Raw genomic sequence first — 14,737 nt, 5'->3', positions numbered from 1 at the left:
TGAGCAAGTTTAGTCCCTGCAAGAGGTGAGACTCAGAACATATCCTCATGCACTCAGCTATGAACAGTGAGTAGCTACTTCCTCAAATAAGGGTCAAAGTGTTAACAGAGCCAATATTCCTCAGATGCTGGCTAACACAGTAGCTCATGCAAAAGACAGATGCCAGAAGGAACAGACAATAGTCAGAATTGCAATAACTTTGCTTTGGGCTTTGAATAATTTGAGGCCAGGGTACAGGTTATTAGAACTTAATTCATTCACATGAAGGTACTTTTATTGCTGCTTGTGATTAATGACATTTGAACAATATGATGGAAGACATTAAGATGCATAATCACAAAGGCAAAAACCACATGGGATATAGCAACTGGAAGAAACAGTCTTAGTTGTGACTGAAAGGAAACCAAGAACATCACAATTAGCCTTGCTTAAATCATATGAGATATTACCAAAATAAGTGCCATTAAACTTTCCTTTGAAATATGACAGTGATAAAGGTCTCTACAAAAGTCTCTACTAGCAGACACCTAGGCCAAAGATCGATGTAGCCTGTTGTTCCTACACTCATTCATAATGACTGAAAATGCTCTCTGTGAACTTAAATAGCTCAAACCATTTCAATGACCATTAGTATTCTAGTGATATATTCAAGTGCAATGACAACAGTTTGTTTCTGACGCTGAAACCTAGGAGCCTTAAAATTTGGCTTGCAAATTGAAAAGTCTAGGGTTTAATCTGATGAAGAGTGAAAAAAGACATGATTTCACATCAATGCCTACTTGCAGGTCATAATATCACCAGCTCTACAACTATAAAACTATTGTGAAAATGAAACATGCCAGGAGTAAGGTACCAAAGATCATACCTCCAAAAGCACTCACATTAAAAGAAACATATATTGGGTTTTGTGGCCAGGTTTGGTAGTGTAGGGAGGGGCTACAGAGGTGGCTTCTGTGAGAAACTCCCAGAAGTTTCCCCCATGTCCATCAGAGCCAATGCCAGGCTGCTCCAGAGTGGACCCACCACTGGCCAAGGCTGAGCCCATTAGAGATGGTGGTAACACCTCTGTGATAATATATTTAAGAAAGGAAAAAAAAAAAAAAAAAAAAAAACAAACAAAAACAGTTCTTGTGCAGAAGTAGTTCATCATCCAGAGAAGAGAGGACTGAGAATGTAAGAGGAACAACTTTGTAGACACCAAGGACAGAGAGGAAGGAGAGGAAGAAGGTTCTTCAGGCACCACAGCTGAGATTCCCCTGCAGATCATGGTGAAGCAGCTGTGCCTGTGCAGCCCATGGAGGTCCACAGGGAAGAGACCCACACAGAGGCAAAATCCCTTCTCTAGTCCTGCTGGTAACTTTGGTTTTTATACAGTCCAGGATGCCACTGGCCTTCTTGGCTACCTGGACACACTGCTCATGTTCAGCTGCTATTGACCAGCATCCCCAGGTCCTTTTCTGCTGGACACCTTTCCAGCCACTCCACCCCCAGCCTGTAGCACTGCAGGGGCTTTTTGTGACCCAAGTGCAGGAGCCAGCACTTTGCCTCATTAAAGCTCATACTGTTGGTCTCAGCCCATGAATCCAGTCTGTTCTAGTCTCCAGGAGATCAACGCTCCCACACTAGTTAGAGTTGCCTGCAAAGTGTAGTTGGATAGGATATAATATTGTTAGAAAGAGGTCTAGGAACAAAATTAGGTCCCAGAGAAAGTCATTGTCATCTACTAGTGAAGACCACTTGAACAAGGGATCTCTTGAAATAGAACAGCTGGGTACACCAGCATGTTATTGCAGTGAAATAAAGAGAGCTCTCCCAAAACCCTGACAAGTTACTCAGATCTACACTGGTAGAAGATCAGACTCTAGCTCACAATATTCATCCACACAGCTTGAGGGAAACCTTGACTCTGCTTCTGGAATGCCTTTAATGCAAGATCAGACATTTTTCCAATAGCTGTGCCACTGATAAGAAACACTGCTTTTACTGAAACTGTGTGGTAACTTGAGAGCTATTCCTCTAGGATTATACAGCAAGCAGCTGGATTTGATTTTTCTGCTTGATATTACAGGCTTCATCACAAAAATGAAATTGTGCTTTCTACCTTGACACTTAAGCCAGCAGTGAGTACTAGGCACCAAGGCTAGAACAAAGCTGATCTGCAACTATTATCTACTTGTTTTTCCAAAATCTTCAGCATTAAATATTTCCTTCTTGTACTACTAAGAATGAAAGAAATAGCAACCTGCACAACTAAAGATTTCACACATTTTTTAGTTAATTAAAAATTATTAGTAGCACAGGACTTTTAAATAATACAGCTTGAGAATTTTTAATTTTTTTGTTTGGTTGGGTGTTTTGGCTCTGGGATTTTTGGTTGTCTGTTTTTGTTGTTGGTGATTGTTTTTGTTTTATTTTTGGATTTTTGTTTGTTTTGTCCTTGGATAACATACTTTAAGTCTGACCACATTTGATAACTGACAAAGGAGAGTACCACAGAGGTCAAAAATTGGATGCTGATAGCATTGCCTGGCTATACGAAAAAATCCCAGGCTCCTGTAAATGGAAAGGAGATATAAATACAGTCTCAGAAAATTTCTTCACAAAAAAGACAGGAAAACATCAGTGGTCACAGACCAAAATGCAGGGCACATTGTGAAATAGATATCCTATATCAAGATGAGGTTCATCAAAAGCACAGCATTTGCAGTGCTGTGTTACATACACAAATTTATACCCACTGCATTACAGTTAACTTCCCCCAGATGAAAGCACACCACACCCTTGAGATTGTGTCTGTACAGCCTGAGCAAGGCCTTCAGCAATGCTAAAGTATTAAGCACGTCTGGTTTTGTGACAAATCTACAACAGTTCAACAGGTTTTGGATGTACGGATCTTGATGAAATGCTAGACAAGTCTATGAGAGCACCACAACACTCCAGCTTGCAGGGTGCCTTTTCCCGCACGGTATTTGAAAGCTCAGGTGATCCCACCCTCTTCAACCCGGAGGTAATTGCACCTTGGGGCATGAACTCAGCAGAGTGAGACAGGACAACTGTGCTGAAATTACACCTTTAGGCTCTTTGTCTAGCTGAGATCAAATGTTGCACATTTGATATAAAGTATAATAAAGTTATAATTTTATTATCAGTCATATTTACCTAGGAAGTGGAACAGAGAAAGTAGACATGCAACAGCACTGGAGAGGTATGGACAAAGATGGGAATTCCACAGTAGCAATCAAAATATTAGAGCAAATGGAACGAACAACCAATGTAATTTCCTCATCTGGGTTATGTATCTTTCAGACCCCTACACTTCTATTAGGTAATATTTTCAACCATCAATGAGATAACAAAGAATGAAACTGAGTAATGAAGAAAAAAGTGGATCCAAATGGAAGATTGGCTACACAAATTCAATGTAATTTCAAAGGTAATTAGTACAGCAGACTTGTGAAAAGAGTTGTCCCCGTCCTTGTTCCCCTGCCTATTTTCATCTTTATTTTTGTACCTAGTGAAGATAAACAGTGGTGGAAAGCTTTTAAAAGTATAAAGCCTTTTAGAATGGAAATTTGCTCCATTTTTTTTAAAGATCCAGTCTTGTGGAATCAATTTAGAACATCCCTTTGACAGTCTTTTAGTCTCAGAAGAATGCCAAAGAAGATTTAACCTTCTGTTTATATTTAATGGTTTTAAGCCAAGAATTACTTGTGATGCCATGCTTCTACTAATGAATACATTATTTTTTCATGTACCCAATATAAAGCAAATATATTCTAATGGAAAGAATAATAGTCTTTGAAATCTGCTGCAGCTGTAAGGTTAGCACCTCAAAGACAAAGGTTGCTTACCTCACTTAAAGAAATGAAATGTCTCTGTATGTTGCATTTTGGGAGAATGTGATATATAAAATGTCAATATTTTCCATTTAAAAAATAGCTTTCTATATAGCATTTCAGATAATATTTAGGTAGGATGCATTTAATTGGAGACCACATGAAAGGACATGTTTCTTTTTTTCATTTTTGTTCCCAGATATTAAATTTTTCATTGCATTGTGTATGCTTCCATATTGAAAAATACTGAAGATGAGGACAAACCCAAAATTGGCAAAGCAAATCATAAGTGACATAAAAGTGCAGATCCATTGGATGGAAATCAAAATATATCTATATTTTTACATGTGACATGATGTGATTATCTTTTGCATACAAAGTCAGTAATTGAACTAAAATCTGACTTGTCATTTATTGCCCATCATAATAACCAGAAAAAAAACCTAGGAAATGAGTGAAAAAAGAGAAAGTGAACATTCATTAGGAGAATAATTAAACAGCAGAATGAAAACCAAACTTAGCAGAAATCAATGAAATCAAAGCAGACAACTACATGTTAAATGCAAACAGAGAAAACAATTTTTTAATTATACACAAACTACCTAGTAAGAGAAGAATTACAAGAGAACATGCTCTAGGTTCAGTTTCTTTTTCAGACAATGGTATGGAAAGCCATTTGCTGAGTTCCCTCCCATACCCAGACAACATTATGGGAACAACATGCAAAACTAACAATAATTGTTCCTGACACGTTTGGTCAGAGCACATGTGAAAAACCACGCTTAGCCTAGTCCTCAAACAGAAACCAATTATTGATTGAGATGCACTTTTGCAAGGAAATAGTCTGAAATGATAAAGTAGGAATTATCAGTGATTAATATATTCTGGAGAACATATATGTCTAATATATTCTGGAGAACATATATGTCTCTCTACCGCAGATTTTATTCAGCCTATGATAAGTGTTTTTTCAAGCATCTGTAAATCAGCTCCGCATTTTTCCATTTCCAAGCTTTCTATCTTTTTCAGATTTGTTTGAAAGATGCTTGGACAAGGAAAACTATTACTCTTTATGACCCATTGAAATGCCATACATGATTTAAAGTGAAGTCTAAAATGGCCCCAAGTAGAATCAAAATCTCGCAGTTTGACATGTGGATTCTGGAATTAACTCAGTGCCAAGGGAAGACTAAATACCTACATTTTCATCATTACACTTAGTCCATTCATCACAAAACTTTGGGACCTATGAAATTATACCAGTTTCTGAACTAAGAAGTAGAAAAAAACAGCTGCTATTTCTGACACCAATGATAAATTGTCTGCTTGTACAGAAATTGAGGTGTATCATGTGCCCCAATTTTTCAGTAAGATTAACTATTTTCATTAGATTAACTATGTAAGAAGACAAGTTTTTAAGGTCCCTTAAGATTCCATCAGAAAAATTAGTAACTACTTTCATGTAGCTTCTTTGCAAAATGAATGTGTAAAATTAATCTTCATATCCAGCAAAGTAGATTTTTCTTATCAATAGTTCCACCACATAACAGAGACTTGTCTTCTGTGTAAACAATTTTAGAAGAGAGCACTAATTAATGAGACCCAGAGGAAGATATTTAAATTCTTCTTCCATGTTGAGACATGGTGAAAGGTAGAAATATAATGAGATAAGAGTTAAGAGATAAGAGTGATTATACTAAAAAAGAAGAGAAAAAGTGGAAGTAACTGATAATCACAAGTTTTAAATATAGTAGAAGAAGAAGACAGGGCAAATAGAGATTGAACACTATATAAAGAAACTTTAGAGGTGAGAAACAAGGGATAAAAAAATACAGAAATACTAGGCAAGTGAGCTGAAACAAGTATTCCAACTAATCTGTTTCAGTAATATGTCATATCTTTGAAAGAAATGTGAAGCTTTTATATACAATGAAAAGACAATAACAAAATGGAAATGTTACTGATGCCCAACAGCTAGCTAACTATGTAGTGACAGCAAAAACACAAGAGGACTGGAATGGAGGTATATTGATTAGGAAGAAAAGGTAAAGGAAACACTGAATGGAGTGCTTCAATTGGAAAAAAAATAGAACTAGCATGTAGCAAGATTAATTGATTTGTTTTACAAAACTTTATAAGAGACTGTCCATCATAACAAAGCTAGAGGTCTCCTACAATCATCCAACAGTAGATATTGTTGTAACAGTGTTCAAGAAATAAATACTGCTAGGAACTGGAAGGTTATGGAAGACATCAGCCATACAGACATATATTGGAGAAACATCTGTACCTCTGGTTCATGTTTTCAGCTTGGGTCCAAAGCAACATAATAAATTCGTCCAACACTAATCACAGATCTGAGCTTATGTGACCTTCCCATTTCAGCTGACCACCAGGCTGAGGATCACTTCACACATTTCACTATGAAAGCCTGAGGTAGGGCAAATTAATTGATTATTTAACACTAACTAGGCAAGCACCAGGCAGAAGGATGATTTATATCACCTGAGGACACAAACAGGTATAAGCTATAATTTAATAACTGTGGGCTTGAAATTATCCATCAGGGAAGCTGAGGACAGAAAATATTTTAGAGCAGTTTTATGACACTAGCTGGGGTCCCCTCCACCCCAAATACATGCTTGTCCAGGGGAATTGATGAGTTTATGATTGTCTGTTATGCAGTTGAGTGGGGCTGGGTCCAGTAAATCAGAAGGTGTCTCTCCCTGTAATCTTGGAAATATGAAGAGCAGCACCTAATGAGGAAGTAACAGAACACTACCCACTGGCACACCAGACAAGATTTCCAGATGCTTCGATGACTCTCACTGAGCAGCACGGGAGGTACCAAAGAACTTTCCCTATCCTTTTGACAGTCATTTGTCAGTCAAAAAATACTGACATAACAGAATGGAGCTTGGTCAAACTCAGGTATCTCCACTAGTGACAGTTCCGAGAGGAACTTGAGCTTAGTATCTAAAGATATCAAGTGAGCGTCCAAAATAAATCAGACTGCAGACCAGCAAAAATAAAAATTGCATCTTTTAACGTAACACAAACCCATCAGTGACATTCTTCCTTTATTTAGAAAAAGAATTTGCATAAACTTCACAACACTGTCCACAGTTTTTAGAGCCTTTCCATTCTTACTGTGGATGTAACAGGCTAGTGAGACAGTAACTGTACCTGAAATAAGTGTGTCTCCTTCAGGTCATACAGCTCACTGTAGTGTACTTAATTTTTCTCTAAGCTAGACAGCAATACATTTTAAGTCCTCCTTTACACCCAGTGGTGTTTCTCTTTTTCTATGCAGCACACTGCTTACTTTGAATTCAGTAGGTGATACTCTTTTATTGTCAACATATTAGATATCATTATAACTTAGCACATGAGTGGTTTTATTAGTCTGTCATGTCATGACAGATAGGAAAGTTTTGTTAAGGGGAGTCAAAATTTCCTACTGCAAAGTCAATCTCAGGCATTTTATGTGCGCCAAATGCCTTCCAAAGGGAGTGTTAACTGAACACAACACAAACCTCAAGTAGACAAACAACCCAGCTTACTGCAGCAAAATGTTTGATACAGAGCAAAACACTAGCTGAAGATTAACAGCCTATTAAAAATGAAATCAAGCTATTAGAAGCCAACAAGCATGGGGAAGGTTCTTTTTGTCATTCAGCTATTATCGCGTTTGATGTCGCATTAAATTGCCCATTGGGCAAAGAACTGAAAAGCTAATATGGGAATGCCTTGTTTATAATGTTCACTTTCATCTGTGAATTAAAAAAGCAATTCATCAATAACAAAACCAGTTTAAATGATGTATGAAGTGAACACAGAATTCTGCAACAACTGCTTCTTCCAGATAAGACCCAAGGATAAACTGCCTCCATAGGGGGATGAAAACAAGACACCATTGGGTTCCACAGGCAAAAAGCATTTTACTTAGCATGAAGGACTCTTTATCAAGTGCAGTCATTTAGATAAATTATAATCAGGCCAAAAGAAGTTCTGATCTGTACTTCACAATTTTCCCATTAGCACTAAGTAAGGCTGTAAAACACTGTAATTTGGTAACAAGTCCCTTAAATGCCGTGCAACATGTACAATTTTCTCCATGAACAATGACATGATTCCCCTAAGATAGGTTTAATAAAGCCAAATGAATCAGTGGTTTCTGTTAGTTATTTATGAAACATTCATGAACAGCTGCAAGAAATGTACAACTTCCTAAATGGGTTCTGCCTCCAGCAGTTGTGTAGACCAGATGGGAGAGTGACAAGTTCCACTTAATGTGTCACAGCATCAGCTCAGTCATAAAATGGTACTAAACAAATCTCCTTGGAACAGCAGCCACCTGTTTACTATCAATACACCTTCTATTTCTCAAATGGCAACTCTAATTTGTGATGTGTAACCTAAAAGAAGCACCCCCCCCCCCTTCAACCTTACAAAGCAACCCTCAGCAAATTGGTTTCCTTTGCAAAAAGGCAATGCCTCACTCTTTATAGTCAACCTCAGGCAGCTTTAAAGCCTTTTATTTACAAAGCTTGCTCACACATTAGTCAGTGTACCATCTTCCCACTGAGAATTTCCTGGGTTAATTATTCCAGTTTGAGTTTGGTATGTCTTCAACTTTTACTCAGTAGTTATTAGAAACAGAATTCTGCAGTGCCTTCTGTTTTACCTCAGTGCCAGAGCTCCCATCTAAAAGTCTCAGATCTGGTTTCTGCCCATAGCCATTATTTTCTGAACAAGAATATATTATGTGGGGTCTGTCACAGCTCACTCAGGAAGGTGTGAGGGGTCTCCAGATGTCTATGACAGCTTAGAAATAATCATGTTGGTCTAGGGAGAGACACAGAATGTCATTAGGAAACATAACTTACATACAAACTTTCCAAATGTTTACTTCCATAACATAATGTCTGCTTTATAACAAGTGTTTGTATTCATCAGGAAGGCTTATTGCAGTGTCCTGCAGAGAGGGGGTACTTCCACCATCCCTTCATTCTAGAACATGGGGGTATAAATATGGAGACCTGAACCTATTCAAATGACTTCCTGGCAATTAGAGGTGTCTAGGCTGAGATTGTCACAGCATGTGTTTTGATGTTGCTTAGATGCATTACATGAACCTAAACTTCAGGGAGTTCACCTTGCCAAAAGTGTTTGGGAGTACACATCTCTGATGCTAACATACAATCCCAAGGAGGACTAGACCCAGAGTGGTCATGCATATGCCAAGGTTCTCTGACAATTAACAAGCTTTTATTCTTAACAATTGGCAAACAAGTCACCTCTGCAGATGTTTAACTTTCTAAACATATCCAATCCTGCTGATGTTTTGCTTGGATGGCATTCATTTATAAAGCGTCAGATGCTCCCCATGTCAGCATCTGCTCATTCATGTGGTAACTATTCTATTAGGGGATCAGGATTTCAGCCATTTGAAATTAAAACTGGTATGACATTGACAACAGGAGTTGGTGTTGATGGATGTCCGCCTGCTTCAAAGGAAGATGTTGCTCTTAAAGGGCAACACCAAGAAAACAGAGCTTAGAAAGCTCAAGCCCTACCAGTATTAAAGGACAGGATTAAAATTGGTTTAGAGGATTTTTCCAGTATATAACATTTTCCAGGAAATGATGAGGTGAAGAACTCTATCTAGCTTATGTCTCCATACAGCCACTGCAACTAGTTTTGAGCTCTGTGTACATGGTGTCTATTCTGCTGCAGAAGTATCTCAGTTAAAGGTTAAAATAAGAGACTCCAGGCCACCACATCATACTTCTAGAGAGGTACATTTGTTTGCTCTCACCTTCATTGGCTCTCTTTCCCCAAAAATGCCTGTGAATCCTAACTTATATTCATTGTTGCTCTCCAGATATCCACACTTAGAGATTTTCTTAAATTAGTACTGAAAAGATAGCCTTTGTTGTTAGGTTTGTTCTTTTTGCACTGTTTCTCCTTTTCACAGCATTTTGTTCACACAATTTAGTAATTGTTTCATAAATCACTACTTCTTTTTAACTCTTATTAGTATGTGGGAGACTTGTTGTTTAAAAGAAATAATTTTGTTAGAACTAAAAAATATAAAAACATATCTTTTTCCCAAGAAACTCTGGTGGCACTAATATTTTAAATGAAATAAATTAAATCATGAATGTTGAAACAAAATCTTTCATATTAGCTACATATATCAGCCAATTTTAAATCTAAGCGTTTCATTTTGGAATATACCCCACATTCTCCTAAAGAAACAATGATTACCTCTAATTCTCTTGTCTCACTTTAGTCCACTCTCCCATGATGCACACACCTTCCTGGGGCTGAGCAACATCAGGTATCTCTAAATGATGAAACAAATGAAGTCAGGTCTGACATCTACCATTCCTGAAAGGTGCTGCTGCCATGGATCAGCTGCAGGGCATGAACTGAGTATCTCTGAAGAGGCAAAGCACATATGCACCATGGCCATGCATGATGTCAGCTAAATATCCCCAAACACTAAGTGCTTTCTTTTTGTATAAAAATACTATTTTCTTACTCAAGACATGTGAAAATATTCACTCCTTTTTTGAAAAGAAAAAGAAAATATTTACAGGAATAATGAAATTTCCTCTATTGGAAACACTTTATAATCCATATGACTACCAACGTGAAAATACAATTAAATAAAATATACAGAGCATGAAGAAACAATTCCCTATAAATAAATAAAAAAATCCACATCATATATTTACAAACCCAGGATCACATTACATGCAAACCAGAAAATGCAAAATATATTTCTGAACATGTATATTTTATTCAAGGAATGGATTTTTTTTTCACTTTAAGCACCCAAAGTCCCTGCTATGTCCCCAAGAGGCCCAGTCTGTCTCTGGCCTCTTGCCCATGGCCTTGTCTTGCCGTGGTGGCTGAGGCTGCCCTGGATGTCCCTCTCTACTCCCATTCCTGCACTGGGCACAGCAGGATGGGCACCAGACCGCAGGGAGCCAGCAGCACTGGCAGCATCCTGCTGATCCATGCTGAAATTGCTTTGTCATCCGTCCCATAACACAAAATGTGGGAATGTGTTAACAGTGGAAATTAGAAGCAGGGAGACTTCTTTATTTAACTTTTGTTAAATAAAGAAGCTCTTTATTTAACAGAGGCTCTTTATTTAACTTTTGTATCAAGGCTAGCTTACAGCAAGGATACAGTCGAGCATCTTTGCTCAATGAATTAAGAAAAAATTATCAAAGTTGATACAGTCAGCAAAGCTTCAGAGTTGCTCCTAGGGTGCATCCTGTGACCAATGAAATGTCAGACTAGCTTGGAGCTAAATTCCCTAAGTGTTTTTCTCAAAACAAGTTATGGCCTAAACATTTAAATTTGATCCAAACAACTTCTCTATTAGAAGCCATGTTCAGATTCAGTTATGTGCATGATCCTGCAATAATATTCCCTTTCCTAAAAGTCAGTGACTGCTATCAGGTTGTTTGAGCAGGGAGTAAGACAGCACCTACTATTCACTGCTTGCTGAGTGTTGTTAGTCTTGAGCCTGTAAGCTATGAAGAAGGCTGGCCATTGTGAAAAACCACTGCACAAGATATTTAAAAATTTGCTGATCAGCATTGCAGCAAGGTACCTATGGCACTGGTTTTCCTCTGCCTCAAATGCTGCAGTCTGCTAAACATCCTGTATATAATTAACCCTGAGCTGCACCAACTGCAACTTCTCCTATTTTCAGATATTCCCCTTTCTGTTACCCCTACTCAGTAATTCATCAGATCTAACGTGTAATTACCCCCATAGCTCCCCAGGAGTACAAGTTACAAGCATGCCTTAGAAAACTGTCATGTCCTCCAATAAACTTGCTGTATCAAAAATCTTAAAAAACCTATTAACTAGATCTAGCTCCCTGACAGCAAACCCATCTGCTGTCTGATATAAAATTTATTTTAAACATCATTGCAGCTGAGAGTCATGATGCTAGCTGAAAAGTCTCTGTCCGTGCCAAACTCTGCTGTGGTGCCAATCATTTGTTGTGACTGATCTGCTATAAATGACAGAATATGGACAAGTAGGCATTTAAAGACAGGAATAAAAGAACTAAAAAAAAGGCACATGGGAAATTCTTTCAAGGACAAGGGACAGCATAAAGGCAGCAACGGAGATGAGTTGAAAAACAGAAATAAGAAAAGTTAAAGGACGCAAAACAGGATTCAGCAGCTGACAGGCACTCTGCTTCACTGCACTGAAAAATACTGATTTGCTGTGAAATTTGGAATCGTTACACTGGCAAATCTGTAAACATTTAAAACTGTAAGAGCAAATATCAATAAAGATTTCCAGTTATCGACTATTTATGTAACACCTGGGACAATCTCCCTTCAGAATCTTGAACACAAAGAGGTGTCTACATGGCACTATTGTTAGTAATTTAATATTAATTCACTCTTCTGTAATTTATTGATTTAATAATGTAATTATTAATAATTTGCAGCAAATCTGACAAGCAGTCTGCCAACATGGCAGACACAACAAGTTGTTTTGTATATGAAAATGTTGTTTTCATTATTTTGTCACTAAAAATTTGTAAAAACTGTAAGCTAATCAAGAGGACTTAGAGCAAAATTAAAAATTTGTTTTAATTAGTTGGGTTTTTTTCATGCTGCTGACATTAGCTATGTAAGAATTAGAAAAGATCTTTCTCTTGATGCTTTTTAATTAAATATCATTATAAGTCTCTGCAGCTTCAACAGAGAAACTCATTTTTCAGTAACAAAAAATTTAATTTACAGTTGGAGCTCCTTGAAGGTTTCCCTTGTAAAAGAGATGTCCATCTTCTTCTGTTTTATCTTTCACATTAATTATTAAGAAAACCCAAGCTCAGTATTTGTTTCTTCATCTTAAGAGAAATTTATTAAAAAGTTCTTCTTTGCTCTCTAAGAGCACTTGCTCTGTCTTCAACTGGACTGATTCCATATCATACAGAAGCTGTAGTCTAGATGCCTCATACTTCCATTCTCCCCTAGATCAACCATGTTTCCAAAGATAACTTGTAAGGATTCAAACTTGCATACAGAGATGTATACCAGGAGTAAGAGCAGGTTTATATTAAGTAGAGACTTATAATTTTTATTAGTACATATTTAATATGCATAATAAATTTCACTGGGAAGATCCCAAAGCATCCTAAACCATATTCCAATTAATCATCTGCTAAAATATTACAAAATACTTCTGAAATATTTTTTAAGACAGAAGTATAATTACAATAGTTACAACTAAATTTGGAGGAAATAAAGAGCTAATAAAAATTATTGTGAATAGCATTTTAGGACAGTTAACAAAGAATGTCAGTGCTAAGAGGATATCATTTTTCTTCCATAATAGAAACTGTATAAAAGTGAATAGGGTAACTAAGCTCACCCCACATATTTCTTATAAAGTATTGTCTTTGTTACCAGGACAAAATATTTATTTCACTTTATTTGCTACAGAGTTCCTCCCTACAGAGGCTAAGTATATCTCTGTATTAGCTTTGGAAATCTTATTTATCAATCAGACTTCTATTTTGCTAGACATCATCTAGCAAGATTTAGGCATCATTGTAATAAGCAGTAACAGAAAACGTGAGAAGATAAAGTCAGTACTGTGAATTTCCCTTTAAGGTTTTTCCTTTTCCTTTCATAAGCCAAACACTTGCATCAGTTCATCTCAACAACCCAAATAATTAACCATTTGCTGACTAGGTTGTTATTGGACTTGTCAGCATATAAAGGCCTATTCATATTTTGTTCCAATTGGGTAACAAAACTTTCTTAACAATTGACAGATATTCAATCCAGTCCTGCAGTCTTACCCTTCCCATCAAAGATAATGCACAGTGTTTTGCTCTACTAATTTTCCTTCTTATTCTCCATTCTGCTAAGACCTCTCAGTCGGCTTTATAAAGTGACCTACAGCACCCTATGTTTATAATATTCTGTTTAGTGTTCATACACTGTTTATAATGTGTTTTGTGTTTCCATAGAGATGTCAAAGCCATAAAGGTTTACTTTTGCCACAGCTCTGACATGTGTCTGTCGGGGCAGCTCATTTAGAAGACTGCATTGGTCCAACTTATAAAATAGACATTTTACTTCAGCAGGTTGCCATCCACACACTGCAATAATCTGGCATCTATAATTGCTCCCTCAGAGGGCTACCATGCTCCCACTCCCCTGCACAGAAGTGGAAGAGGTCCTGCTCTTGACCATGAAGGTCTCAATCCAGACAAATGAGCAGTGGATGCTCAGGGGAGCACATGCACATGGCCAGAAGAGCTTCAGTTACAATGGCTGGCCTAAAATTGGTATTATTTGCTGTGTGTTTTGATATCATGGCTTGGCTTCCCATCTAATTAATATTGGTGTGGAACTGGAGCCAACCAGTGGAAGTCCCACCAGACTCTTATTAAAATGCCTGGCATATGTGAAACCCAAAACTTGAACTATGTTTATTTTTTAAATGGTTAGTCTGATTAATTCTGTAAGATATTTTCTCTATTTTCTCATAGAAAATAGTCAAATGATACCATTTTTATAGCTGCAAAGACACAGGCTTTGTCAGCCTGTGTCACAGTCCTTATACACAGCAGGCATGAAAAGAGTAAGCATGAGCTTCTTGACAGAACACAGAGATTAATTTATCTTTGCCACCTCCTTAATTTGAGAGAACAATGTTGAAAACCTACTTTATTTACGCCTACACTGTATCAGGCGCATGAACAGAACTTTAGTCTTTTTAAAACTAGAATAACAGATCATTTCATTACTCCTCCAGACACTTAGACACCACTCATAAAGCACACTGTACTACTGAAATTTTCTGCATGTGCCTACAGTATGAATATATATGCATCTTAA

The 14,737-nt window shown here is 37.2% G+C and overlaps 1 long non-coding RNA gene across 1 annotated transcript in view; it reads right to left on the bottom strand.

Moving 5' to 3' along the window:
* Positions 1 to 8,340: 8,340 nt before the first annotated feature.
* The window catches only part of LOC132072838 (uncharacterized), a 36,181-nt gene continuing 29,784 nt past the window's right edge, over positions 8,341 to 14,737 (bottom strand). The window contains exons 2-3 of the long non-coding RNA XR_009418408.1: positions 10,110 to 10,188; positions 8,341 to 8,684 (exon numbers count right to left, since the gene is read on the bottom strand). This is a non-coding gene — a long non-coding RNA (uncharacterized LOC132072838). The remainder of the gene's footprint in view (positions 8,685 to 10,109; positions 10,189 to 14,737) is intronic.

This window comes from Ammospiza nelsoni, chromosome 4 (genome assembly GCF_027579445.1).
Source record: "Ammospiza nelsoni isolate bAmmNel1 chromosome 4, bAmmNel1.pri, whole genome shotgun sequence".
In the NCBI taxonomy this organism is placed as follows: domain Eukaryota; kingdom Metazoa; phylum Chordata; class Aves; order Passeriformes; family Passerellidae; genus Ammospiza; species Ammospiza nelsoni.
The sequence above is the reverse complement of the archived record's forward strand: the minus strand, read 5'-3'. Positions and strand labels throughout refer to the sequence as shown.